At 44.0% G+C, this 16384-nt stretch overlaps 1 protein-coding gene across 9 annotated transcripts in view; it reads right to left on the bottom strand.

Annotated features, from left to right (window-relative positions):
* Window positions 1–16384, bottom strand: part of MYT1L (myelin transcription factor 1 like) — a 1127044-nt gene that overhangs the window by 727284 nt on the left and 383376 nt on the right. For 7 of the 9 annotated variants that reach the window (XM_085610775.1, XM_085610782.1, XM_085610783.1 and 4 more), the window contains exon 2: window positions 9070–9184. The gene's annotated coding sequence lies outside the window, so the exon portion shown is untranslated. Of the gene's footprint in view, window positions 1–1112; window positions 1162–9069; window positions 9185–16384 lie in introns of those variants that run through there. The other 2 variants (XM_085610778.1, XM_085610785.1) reach the window with 1 other exon arrangement.

Raw genomic sequence — 16384 nt, 5'->3', positions numbered from 1 at the left:
AGCTTGCTTAATCTCCACAACGGCCCCCACAGCGCTAGGATGCCTGGCTTCACCTTGGGGGTGCCCAGGAGTGGACATCTCACAGGAAAACCAGGAAGGGTTCCACAGCGGTATGAATACAGCACTACGAGACCTCTGGGTAGAAGTGCGCTATATAAGTACAAATACATTTACATTTACAATCCTTTATAAACCTGGAATTGTGTCAAATCCATTGGGGAATGAATGCACGGGAACACCCATGCTCCAATCATTTATTGTTGCTATTTTTAGTTCAGTGGTGTCACTACCCTAAAGCCATTATGTAAAATGTCATGTGACACCACTTTCTTTATGATCATCAGGGACTAAAGGGCATGGTATGCCACTTCCTGTGATGTCATCAGCAGCTGAACATTTGGATGATGTGACTTCTACTACCCCAGCCATTTTGTTGAATCGACGTCCATGGCCCCCAGCACCGTGCAACTCGTAATCAGCCCTGATGCAGTAAAATGAAGAGGGGGGAGCATTCTCCCATGGATGTTTTAATTATAGGCCACCAGATCCACCAAGGAGCAGCAGGGACATATATTGAGTGTCTTGTATATTCTGAATTGTATAGTTTATTGCTTGTGTACAGTGACTATGACCCAATGCAATAGTTTAACTGATGTTAACTCGCAGCATGAAACCATTCTTACTGATATGAAGTTTCAAGCCAGTGATATTATTTTGTAGTTCACACCTACTCCTTGGGAAACAGTTACTGCCAAGTACTGCAGTCATTCCTCCTACTGCTCTTTGACATAAAAATGCTTCACTATCCAGTCAGGGTGCCGTCTAAATAATGTAATTTTGACAAGTTTCTCACAAGACATCAGAAAACTTATAGAGGGTGCAAGGGAATCACAGGGTTAATGCTAAACATATTCACTGACTCGCGCAACGAGATCACAAGGTAGAACAAAATGTCCTCACATCATTAGCACCTATGACATAGGAGAATTAAAAGGAGATGGGTGGCTGCTAGCAAAACTAGAATAAACTGACTTGCAACTTTCAAAAGTTAATTGTATATTCCTGTCTCCCTCCCATCACACAATGGCCATTAGAGAAGGCTGAAACCTTACCTTATCTTGTAATGGAAAAATAGGAATGAGTTCTACCACCAAATGATCCGGAGCACCAAACGCGCCGCTCTGACAGACTGCATCGATGCCAGCACCAACAAAAACAAAGAACTATTTGCCACATACTTCCTCTAGACTGGTAACTCCTGTTTGCATAGTTCATGGTTCCTTTACACGTGTGTTTATCACTAATGAATGCACACAATGACTCATTTGATATATTCTCTTGTCTTTACAGTTCTACCTAGACAATTTGTGTCATGTGCCATTTTTTTAGACTAGTTTCTGCTAAACTGATCAGGAATGCTATGATCTAACTGATTTAAATGTATGCTTCAAGAATTTTAATAAGCTTTTTTATTGATAAAATGTAAGCTTTTTCCCTTCCAGACCCCCTTTTTAATATATGAATTTCTCAACGAATACCAAGACTGTCTATGCTGTTAATCGGACAGTGACCCTATATTATTTCAGGTACTACTTTGACTGTCTTTGTCACATTGAATAACACAAAAAAATTGAACCGCTGGCAAAAATACTTTTGGAATCATTTTTATTCTTACTAGCTGATTAGTATCAAGCTTTTTGATTGTTTACCAGTTCCCCTTTTGTGACTGATAGGCTGAATTATAATTTGGTGGGTGGAGGTAAGTCTGTCGACAGAGTATATTACCAAATTTAGAAATGATCACCAAGTTGGTGGTCATTTATAAAGAATTGGCAGGAACCTCCATCATGGCGGTATCTGTCAATGCTCTTTTAACTTTGACAAGTGGCTCCGTCAATATGACGCCACTGTCCGTCAAACTTTTGTATACTTTAAATAAAAAAGAAAATCCTGACGCAGCTTTTCTTTTTGAAAATAAAAAAAACTATGCCCTCTTCACCATCAGAGTCATCTTCCATAGCGAGGTAATCTTTTTATTTTTTACTGCCCCTTATTGCCAGGGTTTTCCTGGTGGTGACAGGCAGTAACAAATGGCTATATGTCCACCCATCTAAATTAGGCAGGCAGACATATAGCCATTTCTTTGATGGCCCTTACTCCACCAGGCCATCTGAGAAGTTTGGGCAGGGTGGAGACTAAATAGTCTCTGTCGTTGCCAAAGTATGGTCTGCCCATTTCTAAATTCGGCAGGTGGAACAATACGTTGGTGGTAAAAATAATTAATCGCCATTTTAACAAAGTATGATTACCACCAATATATAAATCAGGCACAAAAGCTATTACATTTTTTTAAACATTTAAAACCATAATTTATCACTCAAGTTTGAAACACAGGAGCACTGTGCATTCAAATCATAATTTCCTGTAGCACATTGTTTTAATCTGATGAATTGTTTACTTTGTTTTGGATTTGATAAAAATATATTCACTGCTTATTAGTATCCTAGACATCATTGGTCAAGAAAGGAAATTAGTGCTGATCCCTGTTAATTTTTTTGTGCATATGTTTCAGAAGAAACTATTGTTTTCTTGGTGGGTAGCAATATGGTAAGTCAAATGGAAGTTGATCTGACAGTTGGAGGAGGATGGAGTGGTAAGGCAGGTAAAGGTAAGATAGAGATCAAAGGCTGGCAGCAACATAAAGTGCAAAAGATAAAATGAGCAAAACAGAGACAAAAAGGAGCTAAGGAAGGTGGGTAATGTGCTGGTGCAATGCTAGTGCCCCAGGGAACATGCACAAAAAAGCAACATCCTGTGGTGCTTTTTCTCACATATGTTGTTAAGTGGTGATGGGAAAGCTACATGCTTCTGCTACTGGCAGGTTTGTGCCTAGTCCCATGAACTGTGCTGACTAGAAGGTTAGACATGTTGCAGGAGAAAGATGATTAAATGGGCCTAAAACATAGTCAATGAAAAGATGAGTCCAGTTACGAGATTTCAAAGGACAGAGCTCAAGGGAATATATCTGGGTCTCATGTGGGCTATGGAGAATTGGAGTGGGGAATATAAACTCCAGACATCATGATATGAATTTACAATTCTTCAAGTCCTTCACATGGTGGGACTATGAAACAAAAACATTGTGTGAGGATTACGGCAAGACCAACAAAACAGAATATAAGAGCAGACAATCAGCGCTGCAGACAACAGATCTAACAGCAGGAGGATTCTCCTATTGGACCTGGGATTCAAATGTCAAGCGGCTGTCCTCTGGGAGAATTGCATAATCTAGTAAGCCAACAAGAGAGAGCTTCTTGTGCATTGCTCAAACGGCCTTGACATCCCCGTATCCAATGAAATTGTCTCCACCATTACACTTGAGGAAATATCATGACATGACTTGACAGAATATTTAGGCCCACTGTTTCATCATTGTGGGTCTGCCTCTCAGTTCAATATCAGCCTTGAACAGCATGAGCATGTCTGAGCTGACAGTCATCGACAAGTTCACACTGATGAAAGACCAAGGGCTCACAATTTACAGAGCTAAGCTGTATGGATCACTATCTTCTTCGACCTCACTTTGAGAAGAAGACAGACTATGTGCAATTTCATGTTAGACCTATGTGTCTACATAGGACCACAACATTCTGTCAGGAGTGGAAATGAAAGTCAGCATGAAATAGGAAGCTCTAGAGAAAAGCCTTGGCTCTACCATGCAATCAGCTGTGCTATACACTAGAAGTTTGGTGCAACAGGGCTAGTACCCATCTTGTCAGACCTCTGCTGAGCATATAAATTCATCAGTGCATCTGTATACCACTGCATAACCTGTGAGCAAGGTGCAGTTATTTATCAGAGTCTACTATTGATTGTCCATGGAGACAGAGGGTGTCCTGGAGGCTGAGTCACCCTGTGTTGGAAATTACCATCTTTTGTGTGATGCACCCCCAGATTTTTGTCTTCACTGCCCTATTTTTGCAAAATCTGTTTTTTTGGCATTAGGACTCTGCACATTTACTCGGCTAACCAGGAGTAAAGTGTTTGTGCTCTCCCTTCCAATCATGGTAATATTGATATACACTTGATTGGTACATTTAATTTTCTTTATGTCCCTAGTATATGGTACAACCTTTACCCAGGAACTGTTTAAATTAAATGCTACTAGTGAACTGCAGCCCTCATTGCGCCACCCACTAAAGTAGCATTGTAAAATATGTCTCAGTCCTGCTATTGCGACCTTTAGTGCAGTTTTAACCTGCAATTTCAACCTGGCAAAATCAACCTTTTGCCAGATATAAACCTTCCTTTTTAATATTTTTAAACACCCCAAAGGTAGGTCCTAAAGGCTCATATGGCAGTGTGCATGGCTTTTAAAAAATAACACAAGTATATTTACGTTTACGTATCCTAGCAACGAAACCCCCCCAAAATAATGTTTTCACTGCATCAGTGCCAGATCTCCCACAGACCAACAGTGAGTTACGATACTACACATAATATGTGATAACTTCAGTCTGGGAGCAGAGAAAGAATTACTTCTTCCACTCATTTAAATTGTAATTTAAATTCCTCCTTGATGGTAAAGTTGGATTTTAATTAACTATTCTGAATTTCCACTTTTAGAAACTAAGCATTTGTTAGAATTTGAGGTTTCTGGTTGGCAGAGTATACACCCTGTTCAAGCAGGAGCCACAATCCTAGTCAGGGTAAGTCAGATACACAACCTGTGCTCATCCTCTGGTAGCTTGGCATAGAGCAGTCAGTATTAACTTAAGAGGCAGTGTGTAAAATATTTGTGCAACACTTAAATTACAGTAACACAGTGAAAACACCCCAAAAGACTCCACACCAGTTCAGAAAAATAGAGAATATTTATCTGAGTAAAACAAGACCAAAATAACAAGCATCCAATAACTGGAAGTCGAGATATGAATTTTTAAAGATTAAATCACCAAACAGTGCTTAGAAGTAAATAGCGCTAAAAGGTTACTTGAGGTTGCGCTAGACCAGGGTCAATCCAAAGTTAGGGCGTACTGCGATGGAGGGTAGAATGGCTACAGGACTAATGCAGGGCCCATTAAAAATGTACCTTGTAGGGAGCAAGTGTCGGCATCGAGGACTCCCTGCGTCAGTTCCGATTCCCGAAGTCGGGTCGATGCAACGAAGTCCAGCCTTGCAGTCAGTGTCAAAGTACTGGTGCTGCGTTGGAGTCGAGCCTTGCAGTGGTGCCTTTGGCTCAACCTTGCATTGTTATTGAACCGTGCTTTCGAGAAGTGTCCTTGTCGAATTGGCACAGCGTCAGTGTCAGAGGGCGCTGTGTCAGTTTTGACTGGCTAACAGGGGCACTGCGTCGACTTTTGCAGAAAATAGCTGCTGAACCCACTGCTGAGGCCCAAGGCTGGAGGGAGCACCTCAGGCAAGGGGTAGGACTCACAGATGGTGGAGTCCAGCAGAACCAGCAGAGTTGAGAGAAGTCTTTTGTGACCCTAAGACTTCAGAGCCTGGGTTCAGGAATGTAGAGAATAAGTCCAGTTCTTCTCACTCCCAGGCAAGGCTTTGGGTGGGGACAGGCACAGCCCTATTCGGATGCAAGTATCAGCTCATCCCTCCCAATCTACATCAGGAAGACCCATCAGCCTGGTGATGCACCATCAGGATGCAAATGTCCCACCCCTCCTCCCTTTGTGTGACTGTCTAGAGGGAATACACAAAGCCCAGCTGCCATCCAAACCAGACATGTATTCAGAGAGGGGTAGAGAAACAGAATGGTTAAGTACTAAAATGCCAACTTTTCTAAAAGTGGCATTTTCAGACTTACAATTTAAAATCTGACTTCATCATATTTATTTATTTATTTATTTTTCACATTTATAGAGCGCACTGTTACCCAGAGGTGTGATTTTAAATTGTGAGCCCAGAGACAACAAACTCCAAGGGGCAGATTTATGTTGCACTTGCGCCACTTTTGCGCCACCGTTGCGTCACTTTTGTGACGCAGCAGCGGCGCAAATCCTGCGCCATGGTGCGGGGTATTTACAACGTGACGCATCTGGGAGATGCGTCACGTTGTAAAGCCCTGCGCCACATGTAGGCGTTCCAGGGCAGGTGGGGGCGTTCCGGCGCAGGAACGCCTCCTAAAAGTGGCTGAGTGAAATCTACAAGATTTCACTCAGTCACTTTTAGGCCCATGCTGCGTCAAAACCCTGCGCCTGCTTGAAGCAGGCGTAAGGATTGACGCAGCATTGTAAAGATAGAACCCCCCAGAGCATTGCTGGAGGTGCGTCGCGCTTGCGACGCAACTCCAGCAATGCGCCACTTTTACAGCACAGATGCGTCACGCATCTGTGCCGTTTTTGCCCCATGGTGCGCCGCATTATAAATGCGGCGCATCCATGGTGGCGCAGCTGTGGCGCATAATAACTGGCGCATCCCTGCTGATATGCAGGGATGCGCCAGTTATTATAAATCTGCCCCCTTATCTCTATCATTTCCCAATTGGAAATGACACTTAAAACATGATTTAAGGCAATCCCAGTGTTAACCTATGACAGAGATAGGCCTAGCAGTAGTGAAAAACAAATTTAGCACGTTTTCACTACCAGGACATGTCAAATCCAAACGTACTTGTCCTAACTTTCAAGCATACTGCACCCTGCCTTTGGGGCTGCCTAGGGCCTAACGTAGGGGTGACTTACATCATGTAATAAAAGGAAATGTTTGGGCATGGCAAGCAGATTAACTTGCCAGGTCAAAATGTCAGTTTAAACTGCACACACAGGCTCTGCAGTGGCACGCCTGAGACATGCTTAAAGGCTACTGAAGTGGGTGCCCCAATAAGTGCTGCAAGCCCACTAGTAGCATTGAATTTACAGGCCCTGGGCACATATAGTGCACTTTGCTAGGGAACCACAAGAAAATTAAATATGCCAATTGTAGATAAGCCACTCTTACCATGTTTTGAGTTCAAAGCATATGCACTTCAGCACTGGTTAGCAGTGGCAAGGTGCCCAGAATCCTAAAGCCAGCAAACATGAAGTCTGCAAAATAGGAGCTCAGAAGGCAAAATGTCAGGAGAACCCACACCAAGGATGACAGGTCTAACAGCGTTTTTCTGCCTAAACCAAATGTGCCCTTCTGCAGTGTCCAGGGTAACATCACTGTTCATGGCTCGCCTGTGATGTGATGTGTATTATTTCCAGACAGGGGACTAAAGGGCCTTGGGTGTGGAGAAGGGTGTTCCTCTCCTAAACAGGATGACCTGGGGGCTTATACTCAGCTCTTCCTGAGCTTCACAGGGTAGCTGGCGGGTTGTGCCCAGCCCTGTTCTGACTTCTCAAGAGGCCTGCCCTGTCACTGGAAAGGTGGCATGCACCTGGGCCTGCTTGCCCTTTGCTTTACTAGGCAGACTGGAGCCAAACCAATGGAAAATTGAAGAACTGACCCAAACCAGTTTAGGATTAGACAAAGGGAGTGTCCCTCACACACAGACTGTCACCTGCTATAAAAGTCACACCCTCAAAACCCCTCATGAGAACACTCTTAGGCTTGTGGAGACTCAGAAAGGGTGTCCTGCTGTCTTGAAGTCTGAAGGAAGAGTGGAACTGCTTGCCTTTAACTCAGGACCCCAGAAGTGACTCCATGGGTCAGTTGGCTGATATCCTGTTTGAGCTACAGGGACACAACAAGGTTCCCTAGGCCTTCCTCTGCAACTGCCCAGCTGACTCGTATAATCGGACCTAACTGAACGTTGCTGAGTCCTAACCCCCAAGAGAAGCCCCTCCAGGTCGTGGACCCTATGCTGTTGTTGGAATGTACTCCTTCAACCCTAAAGTGCAAGAACAGGGCTCCAGGTAAAAAAACAAAGGTCCTGTGCTTTTCGTTTCAAAAAGATCTGCCCTGGTCTCCTCCTGAATGTGAACTGACTTCACTGGGGCCAAAACAGGACCTGCATCCAACTACCAACGAAGTCTTCCCGGATCGATTCAGGTCATCAACTGCCCCTCGTTTCACACCAGTGCGAAGTTCCACATGTTGACCTACTCTTCGTGCTGACAATGACCACACCACCAACTTGAAGTTCTGACTGAGTCCTGTGAAAGGCCTCCTGTCCAAATCGAGCTTGCAGCCCCATCGCCGACGACCTAATCAACAAGCTCTTCTCAAGGGAAAACTGGACTAGGTGAGAGGGTAAACTTCCACCAGTGCAAATCTGGTCTCTGTATCTGACTCACGCTCCATTGCCATTGGGCTAAACTTTTGACTTTGACCAGCGCAACCAGATAACCACAATTGTCGCTTTGTGGTGCTATTTTTACTTAACACTGTAAAAAATCATAACTCAGATTCAACTTTACTCTATTTTTTTAAGTTGGGTTGGGAGTTTTCTCGTGTTGAGATTTCACTTTATTACTGTCTGAGTGCTGTATGAATACTTTACACATTGCCTCTAAGTGAAGTTTGACTGCTTATGTGCCATAATACCAGAGTATTGAGCGTAGGTTTATGTAGTGACTTTTCTGGTTCACTGAGACAAGGACTATGTTGTTTATGACTTAAGTGGCCGGGGGGGGGGGGGGTTGTCACAGCCCTCTCAAATAATAACTCAAATTCTTACAATATATATCTGTCACAAATTGCTATACTATTCTTTCTGAAAAACACAATTTGCCTGTCCTACTCAGTAAAATATGCAGAGGGTGACCTACATAGCACTGAAGGTATGTATACTGTATAGAAAATAAATGTGAATAGCATCTAATAAATGAATCATATACGTCATGTTATTTTTTCAGTAACCAATATTACATACAGAATTAATATTGTATGCCTTCCTTCTGCTAACACGAAACATTAAAGAGCATATTACACATCAGTGACTCAGAATAGCTGAATTAGCAATCTAAAGTTAAAATGCAAATGAATGCTTAACTATAAGCCAGCTTTCAGGAAGAGCCAAGTAAATGTGATGTAATCACAGTAGTTACCAAGAGAAGGCAGTAGAAAAGCCTTGCAGGAAAGGAACCTTAGCCAATGCCTTGGAGACTACTCAATCTAGGTCAGCTGTACCTGAAATCGCTTGGTGCTGCAAATGCTCTTTGGTGCAGTGCTGAGGCGTGCTGTCACATCAGGCAGAGAGGTCCAGGGAGCTGTGGTTTCACCAAAGGTCTATCCGGTTCATTTTCTAAGGTAAAGGTAAGGAAAAGAAATGTGTTGATCAAATCCATGATGTCCTTAAGTAACATCACATAATCACTGCACATTCCTCCCAAATATATTTGATTACACCCTCTAGCACAATGCATAGGAATGTTTGTTTGCTCGACGGTTGTTAGCAGTAGTGTGGCTTTCATGATCCAGGCATCATGCCTCTGTAAAAGGAAAGAGAGAAAACAAATTGTACAGGAAAGGATAGAAGTGAGGCGCTTGAAATGTTTGAACACCTATTATCTTGGGTTGAGTTCAAAATTCGAAAATTCTAATTAAATTGGGTACATCACAATAGCAGACGAGGTGTTGACGGGGCAGCAGTGAAGTGTGTCAAGAAAAAGAAGGGGCCCTAAGGGGCTCCCCTTGGTGTTTATGATGAGCTAAATTAAGAAACCTTTCCATCAATCCTCCAAAAGACACTTTAGTTTAGATGAAGGTCATGGCATTTCGTCATAAAGGATGCACCTTAATGCTTGCATGACTAAAATTTGAATTAAAGCACACGACTTTAAGGTAAATAAAGTGTAAACATTTACATGATCGACTTTATTTTATATTTTAAAACATGATTATAGGACAATAAAGAGCCTTTTTCTGATCTCATAAGCTACTCCCTGTTGACAAACAGAAATATCTATTGCTTGAAACCTAGGGACCCTAAACCAGAGGGGAGGGATGCTAATCAAACCTTACAGAGGGACTGCCTGGCGAAGCAATCAAAGTGAGGGTGCCAATGCAGGTGATGTAGCCAGGTGAGGCAGCAACCAGCGAGTTACGCTTTGAGGGGGATGCTGTTCCAAGAGATTGATTTTCAGTTCCCTGTGAAGTGGAAAAGAGCGGGGCCTGGCAATCTAAACTAGGATGGCATATCAGGTCCTCAGAGCATTCAGGAGAATGCCCAGAATCTTGCCTCCTCCCCTGGGCATATTCTGGTTTTGAGTCTGGTGGTGCTACTGCTGTGTGTTGTGCATGCTCGGCGGTGGGTCTTGATCTTTTTCCCCAGGGATGGAGAGGTGGCACAGTTTACTGTCTTGTGGATGGTGCAGCGCTTCTTGATTGTGATACGGGTGAGACGAGGTAGCTTGTGAAACTTTCAAAGGCCTTGGATAAGAAAGGCAGATGCATGTGAGACACTGTTCATTAGAGTCAGGTGGATCAACACATCATTTTCGCCATCACGGCGGGACAGAAGCAGAGGCTGTAGGGCTTCTGAAAACTGCTCCCACTAGGACGGGCTTAACTCTAGAGAGCAGAGCAAGTTGATGCCAGTACTAATTTGTCTTGTGCCTCATGTGAACCATAAAGCTGGATTTGGGGTCACTATAGAAGCAGAGGGGCTTATCGCTGTTCATAAGTAAAGGATTAAGCTATCTAGATTCTTCTTGGAGAGCCAGCCTGGTGCATGTTATTGATGTTAAAGTCTTGGTGTCTTTTGAGTACATGGTAAATCTTCAAAACTCGGGTGCGGATCATACCACTGCAGTCATTCAGTCATTCAGGTGCTTAATATTTGAACCAGCTAGACTTTCAAGTAGATTTGAATAACATCTGTGCATGGGTGGATTGAAACACACTTAACAAGTCAGATTCCGTGATCAGATTGAAAATCTAGAGAGGATTCAGTGTAGTAGAATGCTGTGGGTTACCGAGATCTGATTGGACGTTGAGGAATTCATCTAAATGTTCTATACCTTGTTCTTGTAGTAAGATGTGAACCCCAGTAGAACACTGCCTTGAAGCTTCTGAAAGTGAAGGTGCCGAACAAGGCCTGATGGCTGAAGGTGTCAAAGTGAGCATTAATGAATGAAAAGAGACGGTGTCAGGATTTTATCAAGGGGCATACAGGGAAAGAGGCACATGTGCAGGACTGTTCAATTCTATCTGAGAAATACATGGAATGCACGATAGAACTTGAGGCTGAGGAGGACCAGTTATCGACCAATACGAAGACACAAAGGGTCCAGATCAGACAGCTCCAGGTCAATGCCTATAGAGGGATCACAGCACCACCTGGTTTCCATGTGTTGTATGGCTCTTCCTTTCGCTTAGCTCATCGCTGTATTGTGTGTACCCTCATGGCTTGTGTTGTTCCCTTCCCTGATTCTATTTCCCCTGGTCTAATGTTTCCATCTCTCTCCTCCTTTACCGGAATTCTGGTCAATTTGGTTAGACTGCTGCACCTGCTGCACCTGCTACACCTGCTACACCTGCTCTTCCTTGCTGCCCTCCGGGTGCTTCCGGGGCTCATTTTTGCCATCTCCTTTGAAGTACCCCAGAAATACAAACTGCCTTTCCTACCAGTGTATGCTTTCATGTGTAGTACTCATCTATGCTGATTGTCATTGTGCCACTGGTAGTTACCGGCTTTCAATCCCAACTCTGGGATTGCTCAGTACAACTTCATTCACTCCAATGGGCAGAAGGAACTCCTGTGACATGTGTCATTACTGGTATGAATTTCTCGTCTTCTCATACACCTATAAATCCTCTTTCACTATAATAGAGGTTGCTCTGACATCCCACCTCTTGAGAAATTCTTTCGGGTTGATTGGTGGATTATAGTCTAATTCCAGATCCTTGTGGGATCAGGCTCATTCCTTACAGAGGGGTTGCTGATACCAGTGATTTCAGGTGTATCAGCAAGTGGACGTCCTTCAGGTGCTGGGTGATATGGGTTCCCTTGGGCAGGTAGATTAGTCTGGCAGCCGTGTTCTCAATCGTCTTGATACTCTGCATGAGTTCAGTGGAGGCGCCTGCATAGAGTTCCTTGCCGTAGTCCAGTCGGCTGGTAATGAGGGCCTACATCACCGTATTCCAGGTGCTGATGGGGAGCAACTTCAAAACTTTGGGGAGCATGCAGAGCATGTGGAAGCAGGCTGAGGAGACGGCATTGACCTGACATTTCATGGACACTTCTCTGCCTAGGATGATGCAAAGGTTGCCGGCATGGGCTTTTGACAAGGGGCTGGGTTCGAGCTCCACTGTCCACCAGGAGTCATTCCAGAGGGCGGTGTGTCTGCCGAAGATCAGAACTTCAGTTTTGTCCGTGTTTAGCTTCAGGCAGTTGTGCTTCATCGAAGCTGAGTATTTCTTCATAGAGTTGTGGAAGTTGGTCTTCGTCGAGGTGGGGACCTCTGAGAGTGAGAGGATGAGCTGGGTTTCATCAGCCTAGGCGATTAAGTTGATGTTTTGCGATCTGACAATGTCTGCTAGTGGGGTCATATAGATGTTGAAGAGGGTAGGACTGAGTGATGAGCCTTGGGGTATGCTGCAGATGGTGTGCTTGGATTATGAGGTGAAGGGAGGGAGGTGGATTCTCGGGGTGTATTCTGTGAGAAAGGACACACTGATCCATCTAAGCTCATTGTCTGTGGTTTCAATCTGGCATAGTCGTTCGATGGGTTTGTGGTGGGAGACAGTGTTGAGGGCCGCTAATTCCCCTCTTTTGAGTAGGATGTGGATGTCATCTGCTGTGGTGATCAGGGCTGTCTCAGTGTTGTGGTTGGCTCTGAAGCCTAATTGGGAGGGGTCCAGTAGGTTGTTGCTCTCCCGGTGTTCGGTGATTTGGAGGTTGATGGCCTTCTCCAGAACTTTTGTGGGGAATTGGATTAGAGAGATGGGACAGTAGTTCTGGAGCTCTCTAGGGTCTGCCGATGGTTTCTTGAGAAGGGATCTCATCTCTGCGTGCTTCCTGGTGTCAGGAAAGGTGGCTGAGGTTATGGAGGCATTCAGGATGGTGGTAAGCTGGTGGCTGATCTTGTCTCTTCCCAGGTTGAAAAGCCAGTAGGGACATGGGTCTGTTGGTGCTCATGAGTGGTTGTGGTTTATAAGCGTGATTGTTTTTGGTGTGCTGAGTTATTCCCATGCGGTGAGTGTGTGGTCAGTGGTGGTGGTCAATGGGATATCGAGGAGATCGGAGGGTCGGGATCAAAGTTTTTATAGATGGTTGCTATCTTGTGGAAGTATCTGTCGAGGGTGACGCAGAGTCCCTGTGAGGAGGGGATTGAGTTTTCGGTGGCTGATGGCCAGGTGAACTCTCTGACAATGGTGAAGAGTTCCTTGGTTTGGTTGGTGCTGGTATTTATCCAGTGAGTCAGGGCCCCCTTTTGTGAGTTGCGAGGTGTGGCTGTATCGTATTCAGTTGCTGGACATGAAGATGGGGTCTAGTGTGTGTTGTGTTTTGTGCGTGTGGTACATGACCAGGTGTTTGAGGCCGATGTTGTCAAATCTTTCCAGGAGGTACGTGGAGTTGGTGTCAGTGGAGTCATCCAGCTGGAAGTTGAGGTCTCCCAGTACGACTTAGTGTTCAGATTCGATGGCGAGAGGTGTCATGAATTCAGTGACAGCTTTGTTGACGTTGGTTTGTGCTCCTGGTGGTCTGTAAGCCAATCAGCCTTGCTTTTCCAATGCCTGTTGACTTCTGATATTTAGATTTGTAGCCGAGCACTGTCAAAGCAAGTTGAAGTGGGTGGCCATCTTGGAATGTAATTTTGTATGATTTCAAGGTGGTCATTACACTGTGTCAGTGAGTTTACCACTAGCTCTAGGCATTGACAAATGAAGGTCAGAACTTTTTCTAATCAACATGTGAGAATCAGCTCTTTATCCTTCAAGAGTAACATGAAGCTAGCTTGGAAGCAATTCAATGGAATACCACTCCAAGAATGATTGTAACGCTTGAAATACGTCCCTTTTACACCATGTAGCTTCTCTTTGATTTCCTTATCATCTAATGAGGAGTGGTCGGTGCTTTACAAAACTATGTAAATGAACAAGTGAATAAATTCTATCTGACAATGTGAAATGGATCGTCACATCTATATTGCCAAAATCTATTGAGACCCTTAGAAGCCAGGGATGAATTTAGAGCCATACAGGCTATAATATATTCTTACAACATGAAACATAGTCTTGTTCATGGCCAGCCTTAACCATACCTTACACTTTTGATGAGGGCACTCTTGGTACTACACATATTACTAGTCTGTTGTATGCAGTACTTTGCAATCAAGGATTTTGTTTTTTTCACAGCAGCATAAGTAGCTACTATAAGCCAACTCAATCGTCCGGATTTTATCCAGCTTGGAGAGATAAAGGTATCTTTTCTCTAAAGTGGTGGGTTGCAGGATATATGCAAAAGAACCGGAGATATGGAGCATGCCACTTTGGTACTATGCATTTTCTTCGCATTAGTACAGCGATGCAAAGTCGGCACGCTCTGGGACAGTAGTGGTGCTAATGACTGACACATAGTGATGCAGGGCATACAGTCTTAGAGACTGTCTCCTGTAGGTCTGTATGGGCTCAGGCGTTGGCTGGCAGAAGATACAGAGCCTGTCACTTCTAGTGACTGTTAGCTAGGGGGTTTGAAAGGCAGCAACAAAACCTGTCACCTCTGTGAATAAACTGTCAATCATTGGCACAAGATGACAGACTGTCACCTACGGGGCTGGTTTGTACATGGGTGGAGGGTGAGTAACAGATCATTTTAACTATGAGCTGGCAGTGCTGAGCAAATGGAAAGGATTGTAAACCAGATAACTTCCAGGGGTGGATGGAGTGGGGCAAAGACAGGCGTGAGGAGCCTGTTACCTCTAGCAGTGGATGGGCTCAGTGGAAGGCAACAGATGATCCATCCTATCATCTTTGGACTGGATAGTCACAGAGGACAGGATCAGGTCTACAGAGCAAGTGCCCGGTGGCTCAAATTGGCTCATTGTAAAGAAGAAAATTCTAAAAAAAATTCCATTAAGCACTCTGCCACTCTCCTCTTACATACTTTTATGAAACTGTTGTTTCCACCAAAACTGATAACCTTTTGTTCGGAGGTGCCCGCATCCCCATTTGAAAACCTGCTACCTGTATTTCTTTTAAACACAACTGCCTCCAGACAACTTCAAGAACTAGCTCTTAATTCCCAAACGCAACTACATTAGTAAGTGAAAAATGCCCCCTCTAAGAACTGCTGCTTCCCCCATATAGTCAGCAGATACCATTGTCAAATGTAGAAGTTTGCCAGTTATTTAAAAAAGTAACACCTGCCACCCCTTGCCAGAATGCAATATTTTTGACACCTCGCCCCAAGATAGCAAGAGATCACGTGGGTAGCTGGCAGGCGACACCACCAGGCCACCCTGATTCCTTGGTAATTTTCTTTTGTGGCTGTAGGTCTGATTTCCCGATTACATGTGTAAGTATAGAAGTTTAAGCATGCCAAGAAGCAGGGCAAATATATAAAAAGGAACAACAGCAAAAACCTAACCCAGAAACCTGCAAAACAGCACACATGATTGAAGAGGGTTGCAAAAACACATCCTGGTGTAGTTTAAATAATGAACACCATCAAATAGAAAGTCACGTTCTGCTGGATTTTTTTATTTGCAAAGCCTACCAGTAGATAGGTTCCAGAGGAGGCAATGGTATATCCCATTAGCATCTCATGCACCTCAGAGATGTTCAAGAAGTCACTTTGGGGCATACTTACAAGCCCCTATTGCCATCAGTGCTTCACTTTTTTTTACGCTCTGGTGACGTAGAGTCATTTTTCATATTTACAAGGTGGTGCTAAGGACTGCTCATTGAGAATCATTAATATCCACGGATGTTATGCCTGGATTTACTTCGAATTATCTCCTGTTTCCGTGATTCATTTCCAACTCGACATAGGGCACAACTTTGAGGTGTTGTTTTAAGGCGAGTTATTCACTTAACCTCATCTCAGAGATTCCACTCACCTGAGCCTTCCTGACAAGTGCAGATCTTTCTGGCAGCCTCCACTCAGCGAGGGATGCCAAGGGATACTTCTCACTTACTGGCCTGTCTTTTGTTCTGAAGAAGACCCACTATGACACCATACTAACGCATTATCAGGGTCGAAACGTCGACGATAACTCATGGCTCAGTCTTAACAAATCTCTTGGTGTATACTATTGAGCGGGCCCGCCACAACCAGAGATATTGGCTTTATTGTTGTTCTGACCATTCTTCAACTTGTACATACTTGTATATAGCTTCTCTCTTGTATATATGCACTGCACTACCAGCACTGAGCACCCACTGTCACTTTGGAACACTGGTCACTTTACAATTGTGCCTCACCTTGACAGCCCTTGAAAAATGTATTTTCGAAATGTTTCGGTAAAAACTCAAAAATAACAAATAATAATAATTTTTG

Source organism: Triturus cristatus, chromosome 6 (assembly GCF_964204655.1).
Source record: "Triturus cristatus chromosome 6, aTriCri1.1, whole genome shotgun sequence".
Taxonomy (NCBI): Eukaryota; Metazoa; Chordata; class Amphibia; order Caudata; family Salamandridae; genus Triturus; species Triturus cristatus.
This window is presented reverse-complemented; position numbering and strand designations above follow the sequence as displayed.